Source organism: Dermochelys coriacea, chromosome 5 (genome assembly GCF_009764565.3).
Source record: "Dermochelys coriacea isolate rDerCor1 chromosome 5, rDerCor1.pri.v4, whole genome shotgun sequence".
NCBI classification, from domain to species: domain Eukaryota; kingdom Metazoa; phylum Chordata; order Testudines; family Dermochelyidae; genus Dermochelys; species Dermochelys coriacea.
The window spans coordinates 915,747-942,842 of record NC_050072.1 but is presented as its reverse complement, the minus strand read 5'-3'; positions in this window follow the sequence as shown (position 1 = coordinate 942,842).

The following is a 27,096-nucleotide window of genomic DNA, read 5'->3' as shown; positions in this document are numbered from 1 at the left end:
GGTCGGGAAGGAATTTTCCTCCAGGGCAGATTGGAGAGGCCCTGGAGGTTTTTCGCCTTCCTCTGTAGCATGGGGCACGGCTCACTTGAGGGAGGCTTCTCTGCTCCTTGAAGTCTTTAAACCACGATTTGAGGACTTCAATAGCTCAGACATGGGTGAGGTTTTTCGTAGGAGTGGGTGGGTGAGATTCTGTGGCCTGCGCTGTGCAGGAGGTCGGACTAGATGATCAGAATGGTCCCTTCTGACCTTAGTATCTATAAATCTATGAATCTATGAATCAGACGAGCCGTCTGGACCGAGTAGTGCCAGAGGGCTCTCTCTGCGGTGAAGGAGGCTCTAATCCAGGGCCCGGTAAATCTGGTAAACCCCGACTTTGCCAAGGCCTTCAGAGTGTTCACTGACACCTCAGACACAGGGCTCGGTGCAGGGCTGATGCAACCTGATGCTAAGGAATGGGAGAGATGCTGGGGCATCCATGGAAATGTTGGTGGGGTTGAACTTCCCCAGGTCACTGGCTAAAGTGACCTCGCTCAGTTTGGTCACGAAGGGGGAAGAGATGTGACGAAGTGGGACTGTTCTTAATGTTGTCTCTGAATATTGTGGGCGTGCCTCAGTTTCCCCTTTGCAGTTCTTAAGTATCTAGGTGGTGGGATAAGGGTGTAGGATCCTTGCAGAGCCCTAGAGGCAGGTGTGTGCAGGGGTCTGGACACAGAGAATAGCCAACACCCTGTTTCCTGGCAATTGGTGGCATGGCCCTTCCCCCCTGCAAGGTGAATGCTAAAGGGTTGGAGAACAAAGGAATCAGGTGACCTCCTGGCCCGGAAAGAAGCTCACAAGAAGTGGAAGATTGGACAAATGATTAGGAAAGAGTATAAAAATATTGCTCGGGCATGCAGGAGTGAAATCAGGAAGGCCAAATCACACCTGGAGGTGCAGCTAGCAAGAGATGTTAAGAGTAACAAGAAGGGTTTCTTCAGGTATGTTAGCAACAAGAAGAAAGTCAAGAAAAGTGTGGGCCCCTTACTGAATGCGGGAGGCAACCTAGTGACAGAGGATGTGGAAAAAGCTGAAGTACTCAATGCTTTTTTTGCTTCTGTCTTCACGAACAAGGTCAGCTCCCAGACTACTGCACTGGGCAGCACAGCATGGGGAGGAGGTGACCAGCCCTCTGTGGAGAAAGAAGTGGTTCAGGACTATTTAGAAAAGCTGGACAGGCACAAGTCCATGGGGCCAGATGCGCTGCATCCGAGAGTGCTAAAGGAGTTGGCGGATGTGATGGCAGAGCCATTGGCCATTATCTTTGAAAACTCCTGGTGATCGGGGGACGTCCCGGATGACTGGAAAAAGGCTAATGTAGTGCCCATCTTCTAAAAAGGGAAGGAGGAGGATCCTGGGAACTACAGGCCAGTCAGCCTCACCTCAGTCCCTGGAAAATCATGGTGCAGGTCCTCAAGGAATCAATTCTGAAGCACTTAGAGGAGAGGAAAGTGATGAGGAACAGTCAGCATGGATTCACCAAGGACAAGTCATGCCTGACTAATCTAATTGCCTTCTATGACGAGATAACTGGCTCTGTGGATGAGGGGAAAGCAGTGGACGTGTTGTTCCTTGACTTTAGCAAAGCTTTTGACACAGTCTCCCATGGTATTCTTGCCAGTAACTTAAAGAAGTATGGGCTGGATGAATGGACTATAAGGTGGATAGAAAGCTGGCTAGATCGTCGGGCTCAACGGGTAGTGATCAATGGCTCCATGTCTAGTTGGCAGCCGGTATCAAGTGGAGTGCCCCAAGGGTTGGTCCTGGGGCCGGTTTTGTTCAATATCTTCATAAATGATCTGGAGGATGGTGTCGATTGCACCCTCAGCAAGTTTGCAGATGACACTAAACTGGGAGGAGAGGTAGGTACACTGGAGGGTAGGGATAGGATACAGAGGGCCCTAGACAAATTAGAGGATTGGGCCAAAAGAAATCTGATGAGGTTCAACAAGGACACGTGAAGAGTCCTGCACTTAGGATGGAAGAATCCCATGCACTGCTACAGACTAGGGACCGAATGGCTTGGCAGCAGTTCTGCAGAAAAGCACCTAGGGGTTACAGTGGACAAGAAGCTGGATATGAGTCAACAGTGTGTCCTTGTTGCCAAGAAGGCCAATGGCATTTTTGGCTGTATAAGTAGGGGCATTGCCAGCAGATCGAGGGACGTGATCGTTCCCCTCTATTCGACATTGGTGAGGCCTCATCTGGAGTACTGTGTCCAGTTTTGGGCCCCACACTACAAGAAGGATGTGGAAAAATTGGAAAATGTCCAGCGGAGGGCAACAAAAATGATAAGGGGACTGGAACACATGACTTATGAGGAGAGGCTGAGGGAACTGGGATTGTTTAGTCTGCAGAAGAGAAGAATGAGGGGAGATTTGATAGCTGCTTTCAACTACCTGAAAGGGGGTTCCAAAGAGGATGGATCTAGACTGTTCTCGGTGGTAGCAGATGACAGAACAAGGAGTAATCGTCTCAAGTTGCAGTGGGGGAGGTTTAGGTTGGATATTAGGAAAAACATTTTCACTAGGAGGGTGGCGAAGCACTGGAATGTATTACCTAGGGAGGTGGTGGAATCTCCTTCCTTTGAAGTTTTTTAGGTCAGGTTTGACAAAGCCCTGGCTGGGATGATTTAGTTGGGGATTGGTCCTGCTTTGAGCAGGGGGTTGGACTAGATGATCTCCCGAGGTCCCTTCCAACCCTGATATTCTATGATTCTATGAAAGGGACAAAGCCCAGAGGAGGAGGGGGCTGGAGAGAGTTTTCAGTTTGGGTCTGGCTAGGGACATGGAGTGAAGTGCAGATGTGGTTGTCTGGCTCACTGCCCCCCAAAGCGGAGGGGTCCTGTTCTCTGTACCTACAAGCTGTGTGTTGGACCATGTTCCTGTCATCTAATAAACCTCTGTTTTACTGGCTGGCTGAGAGTCCCGTCTGACTGCGGAGTTGGGGGGCAGGACCCTCTGGCTTCCCCAGGACCCCGCCTGGACGGACTCACTGTGGGAAGTGCACGGAGGGGCAGAGGATGCTGAATGCTCTGAGGTCAGACCCAGGAAGGGGGGAGCCGGGTGAGCTGTGTGTCCTGCAGACAGGCTGCTCCCAGAGAGGAGACTCCCCCAGAGTCCTGCCTGGCTTCGTAGGGGGCAGTTCCAGAGCATCGCCCGGGGACTCCGTGACACAGCCCTGAGAGGGGTTTGTCCAACCTGGTCTTATAAACCTCCGATGACAGGGATCCCCAAGCCTCCTGTGGGCACCTGCTCCAGAGTTTAGCTCCCCTGAGAGTTTGAAAGTCTGTTCTAATCACCTACATCTCACGTGTTGCAGATTAAACCCATCATGTGTTGCAGTTTGCTTCTTGTTCTCCCATCAGTGGCCCTGGAGAACAATCGATCCCTATCATCTTTGTAACAGCTCTTAATATATTTGAAGACTTATCAGGTCCCCCCCTCAGTCTCCTTTTCTCAAGGCTAAACATGCCCAGTCTAACCTTTCCTCACAGGCCAGGTTTTCTAAACCTTTTCTTGTTTTGGTTACCCTCCCCTGGAGTCTCTCCAATTTGTGCACATCTTGCCTAAGTGAGGTGTGCAGAATTGGACATGGTATCCAGCTGAGACCTCCCCAGTGTCAAGTACAGAGGGACAATTACCTCCCGTGCCTTACATGCGACACTCTGGTTAGTGCCCCTTAGGGTGATATTACAATTTTTCACAACTCCACTACTTTGTGGACTCGCATTCAGTTTCTGATCCACTACAACCCCCAGATCCTTTTCTGCACTGCTACCGCCCACCCAGTTATCCCCCATTTGTAGCTGTGTATTTGATTTTGCCTTCCCAAGTGCAGTACTTTGCACTTGTCTTTATTGAATTTCATCTTGTTGATTTCAGATGAATTCTCTAATTTGTCAAGGTCATTTTGAATTCCAGTTCTGTCTGCCAAAGTGCATGTAACCCCTCCCCGTGTGGTGTCATCCATATATTTTATAAGCATATTCCCCGCTCTATAATCAATGGAGTAGTCCTTTTGGGATCCAGGAAGTGGGCGGGCGAAGACCGTCCACTGCTAAAGGATCCCCCCCAGCCTAGAAGGGAGATCCACAGGACCTAGATTCCAATTAATTTTGGGGGACAACTAATGAAATAACGGACAGGAGTGTGGTCAAAGGGTCAAACGAAGGGAACTGGACGGGGACACCGAGCAGAGAACCCCGGACAGCGCCCACTGCTCCTCAAAGGCGTCAAGGGAGTCAGAGGACGCCACCCAGAGGAACTCTGCCCGGATACGTGAACGGACCGAGGATCGGAAATAGGCCCCACAGTCACAGAAAACGCCATCGGCCAACCTCCTCACTCTGGCTTTATAGATGGCCATTTTAGCTAGGGATTAATTTCATTGGGTGGTCCCTAGTTGTTGTTATGAGAAGGAGTAAATAACACTTTCTCCACACCACTCATGATTTTATATACCTCAGTAGTATATAGCACGATAGTGTTCACCACCCTGTAATTTTTGACAGGTTTCCACGCCCCTTTTAGGGCTTATGTCCTGCCCTCCATTCCCATTAGAGTTTAGATTTGGTGCCAGCGGCCCTTGTGAATTTCTTTTTGATTATTTTTTATGTTTGAATAGGGGGTATGTTGCATGTTTGTGCTTTGCTACAGGTGGTTGACTGTTCAGAGGAAAAGGCTGGAAAAAATAGAAAAAAAAAAGATTTTTGTTTTTAAAGAGTTAGTTTGAAATAATAGAGGCAAGTTATTAAAGAAAAAGATTTTTGGTTAGGTTTAGCAAAGAGATAATTTTAAAGGCCTAGTTTGGCATGTTAAAGAATACAAAAATTGAAATTATATTTAATAAACATTTTAAATTTAAGAAGTTAAAAACACATGGCAAAAAAAAAAGGAAATGTTATAAAGTGGAGACTGTTTGGTAAGCACATGGTAAAATATAAAGGGAGGTTAATAGAAAAGCATTTAAAATATTACATATAAGGCTAGGTTAAGAAAAGAGCATTTAAAAACATTAAACAATATTGAAAAATATAAAGAGAGAACAGGGAAGAAAAGGGAAAAGAAAGCCCCTTTGCAAAGGGCAAAAGACAGGCAGCACGTGGTTGAGTCAGAGAGAATCTTTCCCCAGTAAAGGTCACAGGGGTAAGAGGGAGCTCCCAAGGCTCACAACCCCTCAGGCTAGTTATCTCCGCCTTTGGATCGGACCAATCAGATGCTGTTCTACAGCTGCATCATAGATTACATTTTCCTGAACCAATCCTGTCATCACAAGGTTTTTAAACAAGAGCCATGTCCCTCCCCTCAATACTTCCCTGTAGCATATCAAGCACTCACTGCTGTGGCACCTGATGCTGGTTGTCCAGGAATTAGCTCAATTCCAGCACTCTGAGCACCTCCTGCTGACCGGTGTCCCTCCCAGACCCTGGTGCCCCTTTCCTTGGGGTGCTGTCCTATAGCAGTGTCCCCACACTCTGGGTCTCCCCTCCCACCTATCCTCACCTTGCCTCAGTGGCTACTGCCAGTCACGATCTAGCCCCCTTTCTCTGGGGGCAAACTGCAGTCTGTAATAGCCACTCATCATTGTCAAGGGGGTTGGACCAGCTGCCTCTGCCTATCCCTGGACTGCACCTCTGCAGCCCCAGGACCTGTTTGGACCTTTAACCAGGCCTCAGCCTGGGGAGTTGCCAGGCTGGAGCTCCTCAGCTCCTCTTGCCCTTCCCCAGCACTGCTCTGCCCAAGGTCTCCTGTGCTCCCAGGCAGCCGGGTCCTTCCCCCTCCAAGGCTGGAGTGAGACTGACCCAGCTCCTCTTTTAGCCCTTAGATCAGGGCCAGCTGTGGTCTCACTGGGTGTGGCCACAGCTCTGTCTACTACTCAGCCAGCCTCCCTCAGCTGCTCTCTCCTTTTTTCCTAGGAGTGGGGTAACTGCCTTGCTACACCCCCCTGTCAAAATCACACCCCTGGGGGTAGGGGAGGTCCTCTAGCCTGCACGAACTGGAGATGTCCTGCCAGTCGCACTCACTTCTCTTCACTGTCCTTCAGCTTCAGGGCCAGATCTTCCTTCCCCCGTGGGCTTTCTTCAGCTCCACCTCCACTGTCCAGTGGGCCTGTTCCACTGCCTCCAACCGCACCCGCAGGTCAGCATCCCCCAGACCCTCCACCTTTAGATTCTGGATCCATTTTGTGGCCTTCCCCATGACCACCTGAGTCCTGACCTCTTGCTGGGCCCACTCCGTCTCAGTTCCTTTGGTTGAGACCTCCCCAGTGACGGTCTGGATCCTGACCTCCCGCTGGGTCCCCATTGCTGCCTCCACCACCTCCCGTTGGTGGCCCGTTGGCCAGTCAGCCATCTTCCCTGCAGCATCAACCCTGTCCATTTTTGACCCTTCTGGGGCCCCAAGCACCCCCTTCCTCAGCCCCTCTCTTCCCTTGAGGGGGTAGTGCCTCTTAATGTGGCCCAGTTCATGGCAGTCCCAGCAGGCTCCCCATCTCTTCACTGCTTTGGGCCTCTCGTGGTCTTCCTTGGGTCCAGCTTTCTCACTGGGGCTTACCTGGACCCCCTGCCTCGGGCCTGGGCACGCCCACTGTACGTGTCCGCAATGCCCAAAGGCCCAACATGTCCGCAGTCCCCTGGATTCCCTCACCAGGCAGGCTGTCTTAGGGACTTGCTCCTTCCCCTGCTTGGGGTGAGGCACCCTGTCCCCATCCCAGTAGGGACAATCCCTTTTTAAATGTCCACACCACCCACAGGCGTAGAAAGCCCTGCGCTCCACCACAGGCCTCCTGGCCCTTGGCTTCTTGCGCCATTCTCTGCAGCTCCTCCAAAACTCCCTTCTGAGGAGTTTTACCAGGGTCCTCTGTTCCTCTGCCTAACTGCTCCGGCAGGGGCCACTGCGCCTCACAATGCCTCTGCTGGGTCTCCCCGACCTCAAACACAAGACTCTCAAGCCTCTCAGGCTGCTGGACTGCCCCTTTCCTCAGGGGACCCAACCTGTGAGATGGCACAAGAAACTTCTGCAAAGAACACCTCCGTGTAGCCCAGATCCATCGTCCCCTTTCTCCTCTGTCCCAGTCCTGTCCCTTGTATCGGGTGACTGGCTATGCCCGCATTCTTCACCACGTGACACGTCGAGCACTCACCACCACAGCACCTCCTGCTGGTCATCCGGGCATTAGTTCAATTCCAGCACTCAGAGCACCTCCTGCTGACCGGTGTCTTTCCTGTCTAAGGCCCACCATGTCCCTCCCAGACCCCAGTGCCCCTTTCTTTGGGGTGCTGCCCCACAGCAGTACCCCCTCCCCCTATGCCCATCTTGCATCAATGGCTACTGCCAGTCATCCTCTAGCCCTCTTTCTCTGGGGCAGACTGCAGTCTGTAACAGCTAATCATCACTAGCAAGAGGGTTGGACCAGCTGCCTATCCCTGCAGCCCCAGTACCTCCCTAGGCCTTAACCAAGCCTCTGCCTGGGGAGTTGCCAGGCCAGAGCTCCTCTTGCCCTTCCCCAGCACTGCTCTGCTTGAGGGACCCTGAGCTCCCAGGTAGCCAAGTCCTTCCCACTCCAGGACTGGAGTGAGATTGACCCAGCTCCTCCCTTAGTGCTTAGATCAGGGCCAGCTGTGGCCTGATTAGGAGTGGCCCCAGCTGTGGCCACTTCCCCAACCAGCCTACTCCTTTTTTTCTAGGAGTGGGGTAAGTGCCCCGCTACACCCGCTCTTTAACTGCCTTATTCTTATCTAAAAAAAACCAGACCCCAAGCATCTCGCCCACAATGTAGCACTTTTACGCAGGTGCTTTAATAAAGGTTAAAACCATAAGCCCTTAGTAACAGTTTTTAAAAGTTTTCCCCCCTATGTTTTAGACTAACATTGGTCATTTTTGGTGAGGACAATTTGAAGCTACAGTAAAGCCACTGTCAGCAAAAACAGCATCTGTAAGTCAGTGGATCAGAGGGAAGAAGGCTGCTTCTTCCCCCGCTTTTTAACAAAAGCAAGTGAAAGTTATATGAAGTTTTATAAAGGAAAAATAGCTCTGTTTTATAATCACTTGAAAAGCCAAGCCTAGTTGAAGAAACAGCCCTTTATTTATAGGTGTTTTGAAAATTTTGAAAAAATGAGCATGCAGAAGCACCCCAAGGTTAAACCCACAGACAACCAGTTTATCAAAGAAATTTACAGTAATAAAAAAAGTTTTCCCCTGTGCTTTTGCTAACATTGGTTATTTTTTAGTGAGGACAATTTGAAGCAGCCTTTTTAAGTTAGTGGATTAGAAAAGAAGAAGACCACTTTGAAAGACAAGGCTATCTGAAGAAACATCCCACCATTTAACACTTTTACAGGTGTGTTTCAATAACAAATGAACATGCAGAAGTACCCCAGGGTTAAACCCACAAACCCTTACTAACAAAAAGTTTTTAAAAGCTTTTCCGTATCCTTTTCGTGAGGACAATTTGAAGCTGCAGCAAAAACAGCCTCTGTGAGCCAGTGGATCAGAGAGAAGAAGGCTGCTTCTTCCCCTACTTTTTAAGAAACACAAGTGAAAGTTATATTCAGTTTTGTAAAGGAATAAACACTTTAAAAGACAAGCCTACGTGAAGACAGAGTGTGTTTTTATGAAAAAAGAAAAGCAGTACTTGTGGCACCTTAGAGACTAACAAATTTATTAGAGCATAAGCTTTCGTGAGCTACAGCTCACTTCATCGGATACATACATGCTTTTCTTTTTGCGAATACAGACTAACACGGCTGCTACTCTGAAACCTGTGTTTTTATGGAGTTCAAGGTGTGTGGGGCCCCCATAGTATACGTGCAGTTAGGTTACAGTTTGTCAACAACAGCAAGAAGTATAGGAGGAGCGGGCTGTTCCTCTAACAAAGACCCACGCACCTCAGCCAGCCCAGGCGCTTGTGCATGAGGGATTTGTAATTGTTGCTTTGAAGGCCCTGCTACAAAGTATCTTTAAGTTTGTTTTTCTTAATATTTCTGATAGGCCATAGGATGGGGGAGATAATACCTCATAAAGTGGGAACGTGCTTCTGAATGACAAACGCTTGCCCGTGCTAAAGCATAACCGCTAACACGGAATGGCTGCCTGCAAAACTGTTTCTCTAAAAGAGTTCTCAACATTCCTTCTAAAACTCAGGACAGGTGTCTTACCCCCATGGCCTGATCTCTGGGGCTGTTTAAAAATTTGTTTGTCCTGAGTTTAAATTTTAAAAAACATTAGAAAAGAAGAAGGGGGAGGGGGAGAGTAGGAAGGTGTGTGGGGGCGGGGCAGACTCCTTATCTGAGGTTAAAAGAACAGCTCACTTGTTTTACATAAGCTAATTTTTTCTTGTTTTTTTGTATACATCCAAACTTTAAAAGCAATCTTGTTTATTTTTTGTTAATTTTGTTTTTTTATTGAAACACATGTAAACTCCCCTCAATTGCCAGTTTTCATATTGTTACCCAGTTGCTGTTTTGGTACTTTAAAAACACTATTTTTAAAAGGCTAGTGTTGCTTTTTAAAGCTGGTTCTGGTGGGACCCAACTGAGAGTGTCAATTCAGGACAAATTGCTTAGAGCAGGGCAGTCACAGCCCAAGGCTGGGGTTTTTATGCACACCAGGGCAAACCAAACCAGCCAAACAGAGAGGACTTTGGTTTTACCCCACTGGCTAACCAGGACAAATTGCTTAGAGCAGGAAAGTCAGAGCCCAAGGCTGGGGGTCCTTTACTAAAGGCACCAAACCAGCCAGATAGAGAGGACTTCGGTCTCACCCCACCGGCTAAACATTTCCCTAGACACTCCAGTTTCCCAGTATCACCATCAGTGCCCTCGTTATGGGGACAAATGGTTATGAAAACCAAAACCCCAGTAAAAGAAAAAAGGTTCTCTCGATCCCAAAGGACCAAGCCCCAGACCCAGGTCAATACACAAATCAGATCTTACCCACAAATCACACTGTTGCCAATCCTTTAGAATCTAAAATCTAAAGGTTTATTCATAAAAGGAAAAAGATATAGATGAGAGCTAGAATTGGTTCAATGGAATCAATTCCATACAGTAATGGCAGAGTTCTTGGTTCAGGCTTGCAGCAGTGATAAAATAAACTGCAGGTTCAAATCAAGTCTCTGGAGAACATCCCCAGCTGGGATGGGTCATTCAGTCCTTCATTCACAGCTTCAGTGTAGCAAAGTTCCTCCAGAGGTAGGAAGCAGGACTGAAGACAAGATGGAGGAGCTGCAGCAGCTTTTGATATTTTCTTGCCATGGGGCCTCTCTTTTTTTGTCCCAAAGACAAGCTGTCCATCACATGGCCTGGAAAAACCTCAGAGTTCTGTCCATAACCTGGTCCCTGCATACCTTGCTGAATCCCCAGGCGTGTCTGCCTTCTCTCAATGGGTCACTTGTGTAGCTGATGGTCCTTAATGGGCCATCCAGCAGGCTGGGCAGAGCTGACACCAACTTGTCTGGGGTGTCACCCAGAAGCACAGCATAAGTTTGAAATACAGACAGTGTAGAGCCAATACTTATATCTTTAACTACAAAAATGATACACAGACAGCATAATCATAATCAGCAAACCATCACCTTGTCTGAGACACCGCATTTGACCCCCTTTATACAAGATTTGGTGCCACTACAGGACATTGGTTGCAACCATGTACTATATGGTCCCAGTTCAAGTCAATGAACGTGACAGCTAGGCCAGTATCTTCAGCCTTTTTAGTTCACTAAACTTCTACAAAATATCCCTGAGGGGCTTTGTTTTGTTACAGCTCAGTCAATGCTGCTTTTTCATGTTAAACTTTTAAAAAAACAAACAAACCTAATGCTTCCAATAGGCCTCACTGCACACAGAGTATCCTTAAAAAAGCTCATGTAGTGTTACATCTTCGTCAATGCTGTATTTTCACGTTAAATGTTAAAAAAATCTTTATATAATGAAACATGGCATGTTTAGCAAGTGTTAAAAGTCTGGGGGGAAAGTTGAGGGGTGGGGATGTTCTTCAGATAGGCTCTCTCTGAGCTTCATGCAGTCACAAAGCGGTGTTTTTTGTCTTTTACAATCAATAAAGGGAATAAATACTTGTTATAACTTTCACAAAGTGTCTTTCAATGCAGTCTCACCATTTGTTAAAACTTTAACAGAGTTAAAAAAGTTAGGAAAGAAGTCTGTGTAAAAAAACAAACAAACCGAAGGGGTGACTGACCCCTAGAGCACTGCTAAGGCAGAGTATAGTGCATGGATCACTGCGAGCCTTATCTGCTAGTCTGATCTGTTTTTAAAATGTAGAGAAAGCCACAGCTCCAGCCTGTGCTGTATTATTTTAATAAAATCTATGGACCCAAAACAAACACAGGAGCTTGTCCCTGTGTCTCAGCACAAGGGTTGCAAAAATCTAAAAACAAAGACATTCTAATAATGCAACAGAAAAATTCATACTTAAATCTAAAAGTCCTAAGAAAATGAAAGTTTAATAGAACTTTCACATGGATTTGTTGAAAAGTGGGGAGGAAGATAAACTTCTCTTTGATCCACTGGATTATAGAAAAAGGGGAATATAAACTAGCTGTTAATACGGTTCTGAGCTTTTCACTCTGGGGTGTTTCTCCATGCTCTTTTTTTTTTAATTGAAACACATGTAAAAATGTCTAACAAAGCCTTCCCCTCCCTACCCCGCACCCAGCACTGGTGCTTGTGCATGAGGGATATAGGCTGTTGGGGCACCCGGACCATTGCAAAGCAGCCCAAGAACCCCTCTTAAACCATACCATCTTCTGCTTTGGCTGGACCTTTTCATTTCCCCACACAGGCCCTCTGCATTAGGACTTAATCATGACCCCTCTGATTTCAACAGTGTCTGAGGTCTCTTGTCTATTGGTTCATATTATTTAATGCTGGAGGGTACGCTGGAGGGTAGGGATAGGATACAGAGGGCCCTAGACAATCCTAGAGGATTGGGCCAAAAGAAATCTGATGAGGTTCAACAAGGACAAGTGCAGAGTCCTGCACTTAGGATGGAAGAATCCCATGCACCGCTACAGACTAGGGACCGAATGGCTCGGCAGCAGTTCTGCGGAAAAGGACCTAGGGGTGACAGTGGACGAGAAGCTGGATATGAGTCAACAGTGTGCCCTTGTTGCCAAGAAGGCCAATGGCATTTTGGGATGTATAAGTAGGGGCATTGCCAGCAGATCGAGGGACATGATCGTTCCCCTCTATTCGACACTGGTGAGGCCTCATCTGGAGTACTGTGTCCAGTTTTGGGCCCCACACTACAAGAAGGATGTGGAAAAATTGGAAAATGTCCAGCGGAGGGAAACAAAAATTATTAGAGGGCTGGAGCACATGATTTATGAAGAGAGGCTGAGGGAACTGGGATTATTTAGTTGCAGAAGAGAAGAATGAGGGGGGATTTGATAGCTGCTTTCAACTACCTGAAAGGGGATTCCAAAGAGGATGGCTCTAGACTGTTCTCAGTGGTGGCAGATGACAGAACAAGGAGTAATGGTCTCAAGTTGCAGTGGGGGAGGTCTAGGTTGGATATTAGGAAACACTATTTCACTAGGAGGGTGGTGAAGCACTGGAAGGGTTATCTAGGGAGGTGGTGGAATCTCCTTTCTTAGAGGTTTTTAAGGTCAGGCTTGACAAAGTCCTGGCTGGGATGATTTAGTTGGGGATTGGTCCTGCTTTGAGCAGGGGGTTGGACTAGATGACCTCCTGAGATTCCTTCCAACCCTGGTATTCTATGATTCTATGAATGCTGTACAGCATCTAGGGTTACAGTTTGCATAAAAGTGTTTTATAAAAAACAAAACACAAAAAATATTCTCTAGGGGCTTAGACAAGGTAATGGTCAACAAAATTCAGGTTTCAGAGTAGCAGCCGTGTTAGTCCGTATTCGCAAAAAGAAAAGGAGTACTTGTGGCACCTTAGAGACTAACAAATTTATTAGAGCATAAGCTTTCGTGAGCTACAGCTCCGATGCATCCGATGAAGTGAGCTGTAGCTCACGAAAGCTTATGCTCTAATAAATTTGTTAGTCTCTGTCAACAAAATTGGGCTTTGCAGGCCCTCCTACAAAGTGTCTTTATGTTTGTTTTTGTTAATATTTCTGATAGGCCATAGGATGGGGGAGATAAAATGGAAAAGTGTTTCCGAATGACAAACACTTGCCTGTGCTAAAGCATAACCAGGGGTGGCAAGTTGAATGGGCCTGAGGAGCACGTGCTCCAGGAATATTCAGAGCATGGGGGCCAAGCTCCACCAACGTTCGGGGCTGGGGTCTGCTGTCCCTGGGCGATTTAAAAGGGCCCGGGGGCCCCTGCTGCCACCACCATCTAAAGCGGCTTCCTGCCCGCCCTTGCTCCATGCAGTGCACCACTCCTGGAAGTGGCTGGCACGTCTCTGCGGCCCCTGGGATAGGTGTGTGTATATCTGTGCACGCTGCCCCCACCGCAGGTGCCGACTCTGCCATTGGAACTGCAGCCAGTGGGAGCTGTGGGGGCAGTGCCTGCAGGCAGCAGCATGTGGAGACCTCCGGCCCCTGCGCCTAGGAGCCGCTGCCAGAGGCGTGTGCAGGTCGCTTTTTGGAGCCACCTGAGGTAAGTGCCACACCCCTCACCCCCCAACCTCCTGCCCCAGCCCAGAGCATGCACCCAAACTACCACCTAAAGCCTGCCCCCGCACCGCCTCCTGCCCCCCAACCCCAGCCCAGAGTGTGCCCAAACTACCACCAAAAGCCTGTCCCCGCACCTCCTCTTGCCCCCCAACCCCCTGCCCCAGCCCAAAGCCCGCACCCAGCACCCCAACTCCCTCCCAGAGCCCGACCCCTCCCACACTCAAACTCCATTTCAGAGCTTTAGGCAGGTGTGAGGGTGGGGACGGGACTTGGACCAAGTTGGGCACCACCAAAAATTATACAAACCTGCCGCTCCTGAGCATAACAACTAACACAGAATGGCTGCCTGCAAACCTGTTTCACTAAAAGAGTTGTCAACATTCCCTCTAAAACTCAAGACAGGTCCAACCCCTGCTCAAAGCAGGACCAATCCCCAACTAAATCATCCCAGCCAGGGCTTTGTCAAGCCTGACCTTAAAAACGTCTAAGGAAGGAGATTCCACCTCCTCCCTAGGTAACCCATTCCAGTGCTTCGCCACCCTCCTAGTGAAATAGTGTTTCCTGATATCCAACCTAGACCTCCCCCACTGCAACTTGAGACCATTGCTCCTCGTTCTGTCATCTGCCACCACTGAGAACAGCCCAGCTCCATCCTCTTTAAAACCCCCTTCAGGTAGTTGAAAGCAGCTATCAATTGCTCTTATTTAAAAATCTTGGGACTACAGGATTGGTTCAGGAAAATGTATTCTATGACGCAGCTGTGACGCAGCAGGGAGCAGGGAGCAGTGACCTGGGAATGTGGCAGGGGAGTTTCACTGGGGATGGGAGACCTGAGAGCCTGTAACCTGAGCCAGGAGTGGGAGGGGGAGGTAACACCTCTGCCCAGGAAACCAGACAAAGGCTGCAGGAGGGAGCCTGCTGGGGGGGAGGGGGTTGGTTTCAGTTTGGTGCTGGGTGGTGGAATGCTGGGAACCCCCGGGATGGGGTCTGAGCTCCCTGCCCCCCCAGAAGGACTTGACTGAGGGGTCCTGGTTGTACCCACAAGCTCTGTTGTAGACTGTGTTCCTATTGTCCAATAAACCTTCCACTTTACTGGCTGGTTGAGAGTCACAGTGAATCCCAGGAAGAGGGGTGTAGGCCCCGGACTCCCACCGCACTCCATGACAACTGGTGGCAGGGGTGGGATCTACTGCACCCCCTGAATGGCGCTTCCTGCAGTAAGTGACTGGGAAGCAGTAAAACGAAGGGGGATTGACGGGGACCAGGCCTGCTGAAGATTCAGAGAGAGAAGGTTTCAGGGGGCGGTTAACTCCTGGGAGTGTGTGACCAGAGAGAAGGACTTTTGCAGTAAAAGGGTCCCCCGGGGGATTGCAGTGAGCGGTCCCAGGGGTGGAGGAGTCTGCAGCTCGACCCTGGCAAAGAGGTGGTGACCTCGAGAAGGGCTGGCACACTAGGGGTTCTCCCTGGAAACCGTGGAAAGCTGCCCAGGCCTGCGAGTGGCAGCAGGGAGATGTTTGCTAAACGCCTTAAGAGTGACCTGGTGGAGCTGTGGAGGCCGAGCAGGCTGCGCATTGGGAGGTCCACCAAGGAACAGCTGATTGCCCAGTTGGAGGAGAGGGATCGCTTGGATGACCCGATCCCTGTCCCTGAGAGAAGCCGCCTGGTGGAGGCACCATGGGCCTGGTGCCTGATCGGGCTGGGAAGGGTCAGACTGCTGCTGAGGACATGCCGAGACCCTTCCTACATATGCCAAGGGAAGGGGTTGGGGGAAGCCCGGCAAATAGGTAAGAGGTAAGCGGAAGAGGTTACCTCCAGAAGAGGTAAGCGGAATGTCCGGGTTCCAGTAACACAGACACAGGTAACTAACCGCTTTCATGTTCTCTCCACAGGTACCATTGCGGAGAGTGGACCAGATGATAGGTCTGGGGGGAGAAAGCGGAAGGAGACTCCGCTGGTTGGGAGGCATGAGATGCGATGTCCTGAGGTTGGGGGTTCCACGACCACCACTCCCAAGAGGAGAAGGCGGGTGGTGGTGGTCGGGGACTCTCTCCTCCGGGGGACTGAGTCATCTATCTGCCGCCCTGACCGGGAAAACCGAGAAGTCTGCTGCTTGCCAGGGGCTAAGATTCGTGACGTGACGGAGAGACTGCCGAGACTCATCAAGCCCTCGGATCGCTACCCCTTCCTGCTTCTCCACGTGGGCACCAATGATACTGCCAAGAATGACCTTGAGCGGATCACTGCGGACTACGTGGCTCTGGGAAGAAGGATAAAGGAGTTGGAGGCGCAAGTGGTGTTCTCGTCCATCCTCCCCGTGGAAGGAAAAGGCCTGGGTAGGGACCGTCGAATCGTGGAGGTCAACGAATGGCTACGCAGGTGGTGTCGGAGAGAAGGCTTTGGATTCTTTGACCATGGGATGGTGTTCCATGAAGGAGGAGTGCTGGGCAGAGACGGGCTCCATCTTACGAAGAGAGGGAAGAACATCTTTGCCAGCAGGCTGGCTAACCTAGTGAGGAGGGCTTTAAACTAGGTTCACCGGGGGAAGGAGACCAAAGCCCTGAGGTAAGTGGGAAAGCGGGATACCGGGAGGAAGCACAGGCAGGAATCTCTGTGAGGGGAGGGCTCCTGCCTCATACTGGGAATGAGGGGCGATCAACAGGTTATCTCAAGTGCTTATATACAAATGCACAAAGCCTTGGAAACAAGCAGGGAGAACTGGAGGTCCTGGTGATGTCAAGGAATTACGACGTGATTGGAATAACAGAGACTTGGTGGGATAACTCACATGACTGGAGTACAGTCATGGATGGTTATAAACTGTTCAGGAAGGACAGGCAGGGCAGAAAAGGTGGGGGAGTAGCACTGTATGTAAGGGAGCAGTATGACTGCTCAGAGCTCCGGTACGAAACTGTGGAAAAACCTGAGTGTCTCTGGATTAAGTTTAGAAGTGTGTGCAACAAGAGTGATGTCATGGTGGGAGTCTGCTATAGACCACCGGACCAGGGGGATGAGGTGGATGAGGCTTTCTTCCGGCAACTCACGGAAGCTACTAGATCGCATGCCCTGATTCTCATGGGTGACTTTAATTTTCCTGATATCTGCTGGGAGAGCAATACAGCGGTGCATAGACAATCCAGGAAGTTTTTGGAAAGCGTAGGGGACAATTTCCTGGTGCAAGTGCTAGGGGAGCCAACTAGGGGGAGCGCTTTTCTTGACCTGCTGCTCACAAACCGGGTAGAATTAGTGGGGGAAGCAAAAGTGGATGGGAATCTGGGAGGCAGTGACCATGAGTTGGTTGAGTTCAGGATCCTGACGCAGGGAAGAAAGGTAAGCAGCAGGATACGGACCCTGGACTTCAGGAAAGCAGACTTTGACTCCCTCAGGGAACAGATGGCCAGGATCCCCTGGGGGACTAACATGAAAGGGAAGGGAGTCCAGGAGAGCTGGCTGTATTTCAAGGAATCCCTGTTGAGGTTACAGGGACAAACCATCCCGATGAGTCGAAAGAATAGTAAATATGGCAGGCGACCAGCTTGGCTTAATGGTGAAATCCTAGCGGATCTTAAACATAAAAAAGAAGCTTACAAGAAGTGGAAGGTTGGACATATGACCAGGGAAGAGTATAAAAATATTGCTCGGGCATGTAGGAAAGATATCAGGAGGGCCAAATCGCACCTGGAGCTGCAGCTAGCAAGAGATGTCAAGAGTAACAAGAAGGGTTTCTTCAGGTATGTTGGCAACAAGAAGAAAGCCAAGGAAAGTGTGGGCCCCTTACTGAATGAGGGAGGCAAGCTAGTGACAGAGGATGTGGAAAAAGCTAATGTACTCAATGCTTTTTTTGCCTCTGTTTTCACTAACAAGGTCAGCTCCCAGACTGCTGTGCTGGGCATCACAAAATGGGGAAGAGATGGCCAGCCCTCTGTAGAGATAGAGGTGGTTAGGGACTATTTAGAAAAGCTGGACGTGCACAAGTCCATGGGGCCGGACGAATTGCATCCGAGAGTGCTGAGGGAATTGGCGGCTGTGATTGCAGAGCCCTTGCCATTATCTTTGAAAACTCGTGGCGAACGGGGGAAGTCCCGGATGACTGGAAAAAGGCTAATGTAGTGCCCATCTTTAAAAAAGGGAAGAAGGAGGATCCTGGGAACTACAGGCCGGTCAGCCTCACCTCAGTCCCTGGAAAAATCATGGAGCAGGTCCTCAAAGAATCAATCCTGAAGCACTTAGAGGAGAGGAAAGTGATCAGGAACAGTCAGCATGGATTCACCAAGGGAAGGTCATGCCTGACTAATCTAATCGCCTTTTATGATGAGATTACTGGTTCTGTGGATGAAGGGAAAGCAGTGGATGTATTGTTTCTTGACTTTAGCAAAGCTTTTGACACGGTCTCCCACAGCATTCTTGTCAGCAAGTTAAGGAAGTATGGGCTGGATGAATGCACTATAAGGTGGGTAGAAAGCTGGCTAGATTGTCGGGCTCAACGGGTAGTGATCAATGGCTCCATGTCTAGTTGGCAGCCGGTGTCAAGTGGAGTGCCCCAGGGGTCGGTCCTGGGGCCCGTTTTGTTCAATATCTTCATAAATGATCTGGAGGATGGTGTGGATTGCACTCTCAGCAAATTTGCGGATGATACTAAACTGGGAGGAGTGGTAGATACGCTGGAGGGGAGGGATAGGATACAGAAGGACCTAGACAAATTGGAAGATTGGGCCAAAAGAAATCTAATGAGGTTCAATAAGGATAAGTGCAGGGTCCTGCACTTAGGATGGAAGAATCCAATGCACCGCTACAGACTAGGGACCGAATGGCTCGGCAGCAGTTCTGCGGAAAAGGACCTAGGGGTGACAGTGGACGAGAAGCTGGATATGAGTCAGCAGTGTGCCCTTGTTGCCAAGAAGGCCAATGGCATTTTGGGATGTATAAGTAGGGGCATAGCGAGCAGATCGAGGGACGTGATCGTTCCCCTCTATTCGACACTGGTGAGGCCTCATCTGGAGTACTGTGTCCAGTTTTGGGCCCCACACTACAAGAAGGATGTGGATAAATTAGAAAGAGTACAGCGAAGGGCAACAAAAATGATTAGGGGTCTAGAGCACATGACTTATGAGGAGAGGCTGAGGGAACTGGGATTGTTTAGTCTGCAGAAGAGAAGAATGAGGGGGGATTTGATAGCTGCTTTCAACTACCTGAAAGGGGGTTTCAAAGAGGATGGCTCTAGACTGTTCTCAATGGTAGCAGATGACAGAACGAGGAGTAATGGTCTCAAGTTGCAATGGGGGAGGTTTAGATTGGATATTAGGAAAAACTTTTTCACTAAGAGGGTGGTGAAACACTGGAATGCGTTACCTAGGGAGGTGGTAGAATCTCCTTCCTTAGAGGTTTTTAAGGTCAGGCTTGACAAAGCCCTGGCTAGGATGATTTAACTGGGACTTGGTCCTGCTTTGAGCAGGGGGTTGGACTAGATGACCTTCTGGGGTCCCTTCCAACCCTGATATTCTATGATTCTATGATTCTATGATTCTAAATACCAAGGGCACCCTGACCCCGACAGCCAGCAGGGGATCCTCCCGGCGGAGCTCCCCATCCCTGGAGCGGAGGCGGATGGAATGGGAGAGGGAGATGAAAATGAGGGAGCTGGAGGATCATAAAAAGCAGCATCAGCATGAGGAGAAGCAACATCAGCATGAACAGAAGGAGAAGAAGAAACAGAGGCAGCATGAAGAGAAGCAGAGACAGCATGAACTGGAGCTGGCCAGGCTGAGGAGCAGTGGGGCCTCAGCTGCGGTGAGTGAGGGGGGACCCAAGACTGCAAGGAGCTTTGATAAGTGCTTCCTGGCCCAGCATAAGGAGGGGGAGGACATAGATAGCTTCCTGACGGCCTTTGAGAATGCCTGCGAGATGCACAGGGTTGACCCTGCACACAGGCTCCAGTTTCTCACCCCCTTACTTGTCCCCAAAGCTGTGGAGGTGTACAGCCGAATGACAGGGGTGGAGGCAGAGGACTACGAACTGTTCAAAAAGGCCCTGCTCCGTGAGTTTGGGCTGACCCCCGAGATGTACCGGAAAAGGTTCCGGAGTCAGCGTAAAACGCCTGAGGTCGCATACCTACAACTGGTTGACCGAATGCAGGGATATGCCCGCAAGTGGACAGCTGGGGCCCAAGCTAAAGAGAACCTGCTTGACCTAATTGTACTGGAGCAACTGTATGAACAGTGCCCTTCCGACCTGAGGCTATGGTTGGTGGATAAAAAGCTGGAGAACCCACAGCACGCAGGGCAGCTGGATGACGAGTTTCTGAACAGTCGGTCGGGGGTAGCCGGGAGGAGTCCCAAAAGAACAGGCCCCCCACGATGCAGAGAGAGAGTCACCATGGGACCTCCCAGCAGGGAAATATGGAGAACCCCTCCCAAGGGAAACACCTGGCGTCAGGACTATCCAACCTGCTCAAGGGGACCAACGTGACCTGAGCTGCTATCACTGTGGCCAGAGAGGCCATGTACGGACCCAGTGCCCCAGGCTCAGGGACAGACTGAGCAGACCCAACCTACCCAGGATTAACTGGGTAGGGACCCAGCTGGATGATGGGCAGACAGCCCAGGCAAGGGGGGCTGCCAGCTTACCACCTGCTCAGGAGGGAAGAGTACCCCAGGCCAGCTCTGCCAGAGGGCTGGATGCTCTGGACTCACGGTTCTCGGTTTACAGGGTGGGCGTGGGGCTGTCCCTCCGGAGCGAGTGCCTTGTTCTCCTGGAGGTGGATGGGAGGAAGGTCAATGGATACTGGGAAACGGGCGCGGATGTGATGCTGGCCCAGTCCAAGGTGATGGCCCCAGATTGGGTGGTGCCCAACACCTACCTGACCCTGACAGGGGCGGGCAGGACCTCATTCAAGGTGCCCATGGCAAGGGTACACCTGAAATAGAAGGCCCCCAGGATGTGGGGGTGCACCACCATTTTCCCACTGAGGTTTTGATGGGGGGGACCTAGTTTGCAAATTAATTCCAATTCAGCAGTCTCTCGTTGGACTTCTGTTTTTGAAGTTTTTTTGTTGAAGGATAGCCACTCTCAGGTCTGTAATCGAGTGACCGGAGAGACTGAAGTGTTCTCCGACTGGTTTTTGAATGTTATAATTCTTGACGTCTGATTTGTGTCCATTTACTCTTTTATGTAGAGACTGTCCAGTTTGACCAATGTACATGGCAGAGGGGCGTTGCTGGCACATGATGGCCTAGATCACATTGGTAGATGCGCAGGTGAACGAGCCTCTGCTAATGTGGCTGATGTGATTATCCACTGAATGCATCCGATGAAGTGAGCTGTAGCTCACGAAAGCTTATGCTCAAACAAATTTGTTAGTCTCTAAGGTGCCACAAGTACTCCTTTTCTTTTTGTTCCAATGGTTAATTCCCCTCATTGTTAAAAATGTGCCTTATTTTGAGTCTGAATTTGTCTAGCTTTAACTTCCAGCCATTGGATCATGTTTAGACCTTTCGCTGCTAGATTGAAAAGCCCATTATTAAATATTTGTTCCCCATGCCGGTGCTTACAGACTGTAATTGAGTCACTCCTTCACCTTCTCTTTGTTAAGCTAAGATTGAGCCCTTTGAGTCTATCATTACAATGCAGGTTTCTAATCCTTAAATCGTTCTCGTGGCTCTTCTCTGACCCTCTCTAATTTATCAATGTCCTTTTTGAACTGTGGACCCCAGAGCTGTATTCCAGCAGCAGTCGCACCAGGGCCCAGTAACCTCAGTGCTACTCCTTGAGATTCTCATTTACATGTCCCTAGCTCAGTGAGGTTCCCATTGCAACCCTGCACCCTGCAGTGAGGTGTGCCTGTTCTGGGCAGTGACCAGCCACATCGTGCCTTGTGGGCTCGCGGGATGTAGCACCCTAGCCTGGCCCCCAGCTCTCCTGTACCCCTGCATGAGACCCACCAGGCACCAGCCACTGCCCTTGGGTCACTGGCATTTCCTTTAGAAGCCCATATGACCTGAGAGCGACCAGAGGGCCAGGGATGCGATGCGCGTGCTGTGGAGATCGAGGGGTCAACAGCTGCGAGTACCTGGCTGGGAGGAGACCACAGCAGGGCTTTGCTATTCTGAATGATTATTGGCCCTCCAGTAGCCCTCAGAAGACCTGTCCGGAGCTGGTGCTCTCATCTGTCTGGACAGTCCCTGCCCCGAAGAATTTACAGGCTTAGTAAAGGAGACACAGGAGGGTGGATGGGGGGGGCGGGGGGAGACAAGGGTCACAGTGGAGGGGACCCGAGGCTGCAGTTTTAGTGTGTGTGGGGTATGGTGGCAGCATTGCTTAATGCCCCCCCCCCGCCAATCCTGGGACAATTCCACCCCCAACCTCAGTTATTTCCTCTTCTAAGCTGTGCTAACCTACAAGTGCCATAATGAGCACTGGAGGGCAGCACATGCTGGCCCTGCCCCACTCACCACCTCCACCCTGGCACACACCCTACTCCAGGGCCCAGATGAGGTAGGTTAGCAGCTGGGGGTCCCCCTCACTCAGTAGGGAACGTCTCGGCAGCCCATTTAAAGCAGCTGTAAGCCCCTTTGTGCAGCAGAGCAGTGCCCAGGGGTGCAGCCGAGGGTCTGGGCCAGGTATGTTTGGTGCTGAGTGTGGCAGAGCCCTGGGATTTCCCCATCGTGGAGTGTGGAACATGGGGGGTGCTGCCTCTCCCAAACCCACAGGGGCTTCACTAGGTGGGGACGCACCTGCTGCGGGAAGGTGCTCGGGGCTGCATGAACAGACGGCGCCTGTGGTGGCTTCAGGGTCGGGTGTCCCTGAGTCAGGGTCGCACGAGGGGGCTGGCTTGATGCAGGCACTGCCGGGGTGCTGCATGCCCAGCCGCAGCTGGACCCGGAGTTCCAGGGGAGGCCGTCCCAGCGGTTATACAATGTTATCGCCCCATTGTAGGGTTACTGTGTGTTCCTTGCTTCGCTCACCTGAACGTCACGGACGCTTGTTTGGGCCCCACTAGGCCTTGAGCTGAGCCTTGCCTGAGTTGCCCATCTTGGCTGCTGGAGCCTTTTCCTGCATGGACCCAGGTAATAAAGTCCAAGCGATCCCTCCAGCTTGCTTTCCTGGGCATTTCTCAGCACGGAACCCGCTGCCAGCGTGGTGCTCTGGGGTGCTCTCTGCCCACAGAGCGGGTGCTGTCTGCAGGCATGCTTGGGACACAGGGAGTTGCTGGGAACTTGAGAAGAGAGGCAGGGAGCATGCTTACCCCTCATTTGCCCACGGACGGGGGCGCTGCATGTGCTCACAGCCCCAGCCCCACCGTCCCCACGCAGGAGAGGGTGCGGCGGGCACCGCTTTGTGCCAGCCCCTGCAGGGCAGCCCTGACACTGCAAACCGCCCGGAGCTAGGGAGTGACCCCAGCTGGAGTTCTGGGTCGGGTTGCCAGGAGTCCAGTTTTTGATGGGAACCACCCAGTCGAAAAAAGGGATCCTGGAGGCTCCTGTCAGCACTGCTGACCTGGCTGTTAAAAGTCTGGTCGGCGGCACAGTGGAGCTAAGGCCGGCTCCTACGGGTAGGTGCAGTTAGGCAACTCCGCGCTCTGCCCCTGCCTCAAGCATCAGCTCTGCAACTCCCATTGGCTGCAATTCCTGGACCCACCAGAGCCTGTATCCCCAGCTGGAACCCTCACCTACCCCATGCCCCACCCCCTGCCCCTGACTTGATCCCCCTCCTGCCCTCTGAACCTCTTGATCCCAGCCCAGAGCACCTCCTGCACCCCAAATCCCTCATCCCTGTCCTCGCACCGGAGCCCACACCCCCAGCCAGAGCCCTCATCCCCCACACACACACCCAACCTCCAACGCGGAGCCCCCTTCTGCACCCTGAACCCCTCCTTTCTGGTCCCACCCCAGAACCTGCACCCCCAGCCCAGAGCCCATACCCCCCCAGCCCCCGAGCCAGCTTGGTGAAAAGTGAGGGAGGGTGGGGAGAGCGAGCAACGGAGGGAGGAAAGAAAGAATGGAGTGAGAGGAGGGCAGGACCTCGGAGAAGGGGCAGGGCAGGGGCAGGACCTCGAAGAAGGGGTGGGGCAGGGGCGGGACTTCGGAGAAGGGGTGGGGCAGGGGACAGCACGAGAGGGTTTGGTTTTGTGCGAGTAGAAAGTTGGCAGCCCGAGTTCTGGGCCGTGCTGTTCTGAGCACCATGAGAGGCCGGCAGGTGTCAGGGCAGGGGGCTCCCGCAGGAGGACTGGGTCAGTGAGATGTTCCTCGGAACCAGCTGTTAGCGGCTCCTTGGAGCTCCCATCACGTCGCTGGCCGGACTTGGAGGGGGAGCGGTGGGACTAAGGGCACGAAACTCATACAGATAGAAACCCTGTTAGCTGCTGTACCAGCCCCAGGGCAGAGGCCACAGCCAGGAGCTGAGGGTGGGTGCAATCTAATCACAGAGCACCATGCCCCCCAAGGGGACTCGGAGCCCAGCACCTCACTCACCCCCATCCCAGCGGCCTCCCTTGGCAGGCTGTGTGCCAGCGGCTCTGTGGCCCAAGCAGCTCGGGGCTCTCGGCCCAGTCCTCACACTGGTCATGGTTCTAATAACACGTGTTCCCGCCTGGCTCGGGGGCAGGGAATGTGAAATGGGGCCTTTTCCCTCTTGGGGGGCAGCTCTCATCTAGCCTCAGGCCACCCAGGGGACTGGCTCCCCCACGCTGCTGCCCTTCAGGGCTTTTTCCCTGGAGTCCCTCCCCTGGTCTGCCTCAGCACAGGTGACAGGTCCTTCCCCACATCCGTCTGGCTGGCATCTGGCCTTTTCCAGGGTCTCCTCTCCAACTGCCCCAGGAGACACCCTCCCTCTGGCTGCTACCTGCCAGCCCCCACCTGCAGCCCTCCCTCAGTCCTGCAGGGAAATGACCCACCTTCTTCCCAGCTGACCCCACCCATTGCCCCAACCTAGTCCCCAGCCGGGGAGGGTAGGGGTGACCGATCTGTCACAGGGGAGCACAGACTCAGCGTCACCTAAGGGCTAGCCAGCCTGGGACAGCCCCACGTCTATGCAGCAAAGCTAAATATCTGAACACGTCCCCCGGCACTGCAGCTGTCTCCGTGTTGTGGCAGGGAACACAAGCCAGCCTGGGCTGAGCCTACAGAAACCTCCCTCCTTATTGAACTACGTCTCCAATCGCTGCAGCACGGAGAGAGAGAGACAGACTCATTCTTGGCTTGAGCACAGAGGATAGTTACAGATGGCTGGACAGAGAGGGCAAGCACAGAACTCCAACCTTATTATGTGTAAGCAGGGTCTGAAGGAGTTCTCCCCTGACAGCTAGCTGTGACAGGGAGAGACTTCAGGAGCAAACTGTATTTACATCATGAACATACCTACTCTGCATCGGTATCCAGCATTCAGAGCGGTGCTGCCCAAAATTACCAACGTTGGCTAGTGTTGGGATACAAATCACTTCAGTACTGAATGCAGGGGGAGAGCAATGCTGTTTTCCATGTTCTTGTCTTTGTTGTATGAGTAATGGGGGGCAGTAACCTGTGCTTAACCTGTGCTTAACCTGCCCCAAATGAGGGGGTCACCCTCAGCTAAAAGGACCTTGTTAAGCCAGGGGCTCAAATGCCAGAGCCCCATGAAAGCAAGAGGGGTGGGGACAGGTATCCTAGCCAGGGGGTGTTGATTCTCCCTAAAGATCCCCAGTCTGCTTTAACCTGTTTCTCCCCACCCATTCACAGATAGAGCTCAATAGGTTCCATTAGGAGCCTGTTATTTTAAGTACTTAAATCAGAGCTGAAATCACTTGTGGTGGGGCAGCATTTCTGCCTGGCCTGCCAAAATCTGAAAAATCACTAAGAGACTGACCTGCAGAGGTCACAGCAGAGAGGCAGGTGGCAGCAGAAGGTAACTAACAGTCAGCTGGCAGGAGCCGCTTGAGCATCTGGAAGGGGAAGTGCTCAGAGGCCGGCGCAAGCCAGGTCCCTTCTTCCCTGGGTGGGAGGGGAACTCACACAGCTGCGCCTCTGAACCCTGGGTCCTCACTGTCCCAGGACAACCCCTGTGAGTGGGGTGCGGGGAGGGAGCAGAGGGGGGCACAGAAAAGGAACTGTTGGTTGTAGATCTCAAGAACATGAGGCGGAAGCTCTGCCCTACGCACTCTGGGCTGGGTGTCCTGCTCACAGTTTATGTTTATGAATCTTGTTTGTGGCATTTTCCCAAATTAATGCCGAGTTACTTCCCTCCTTTCATTAAAAGTTTCTTTTCTACATTCAGACTCTGTGTTTGCGAGAAGGGAAGTTTTGCCTCTCAAGGTGCCCAGGGGTGGGGTGTAATTGTCCCAGGTCACTGGGCGGGGGCTTGAGCCGGTTCTGTGTTGTATGGTTGAAAAGGAACCTCTAGATATGGAACCCGGCCTTGGTTGCTGCTGGCTCACTTGGCAGGAGGGCTACATGCAACCCAAAAGGAGTCTGAGTATCTGGGGTGGGTGCTTATTATTACCGACTCAGGTGATCACGCCACCAGTCATAGGTGCTGACTCCATGGGTGCTCCGGGGCTGGAGCACCCACAGGGAAAAAGCAGAAAGCTCCTCGCTCCACCCCCTCACCCCAGCTCACCGCTGCCTCTGCCTCCGAGCACGCCGTCCCTGCTTCTCCTCCCAGCTGTTTTGCAGCGTAACAAGCTGTGGGAGGGAGGGGGGAGGAGTGGGAGCCGCGCGCTCAGGGGAGGAGGCGGGGAAGAGGCAGGGCCGGAGCAGGGATTTGGGGAAGGAGTCCAATAGGGGCAGGGAGGGGGTGGAGTTGGGGTGGGGACTTTGGGGAAGGGGTTGGAATGGGGGCGGGGCAGCAGTCGAGTCGGGGCGGGGCCAGGGGGGGCATAAGCCGCCACTGTGCCAAGAGAAGCTGGGGCCTATGGCACCAGTAAGTAGACTGGTGGTCCCAACATTGTTACATGAAGCACACCCTGGCATTGCACGCGTGATGGGGCTCGCACACCATTGTGTGAGATGGCTGGGAATGGACCGGGAGATCACAAGTGTCGGGCGACACAGTGCAGTTTGCCAATCCAGCTGCCATGCTTCACCAAAAGTTCCTTTGCACCCATGGGCATGGCCTCAGCATCCCTGGGAGAGGCTTCATGGCGACTGTGCGGGTCCATTCAAAATGGATTGAGGCAGGCGTACTGCCCACTGCACAGCCCAGACTAAACTGCGACTTCCCTTTGCCATTTGGGGGTTGCCTGAGGCAGAGGGGAGGGACAATAGCACCCAGCTCTCTTGTGCTGCAGTTCAGGAATTTATTTAACAACAAAAGAGCATCCAACACGTTGGAGCTGCGCCCTGCCGCCCTTCCTCGCATGGCCGGGTGCCGTGGGCTGTGCGACTGAGAAGAGAGGGAATAAAGACGATGGTGCATGGGAGCCAAGCAGGCCAGGCTTCTTTTCCAAGATCACGGGACACCAGAAGCGACACCCGGAAAGCCAACT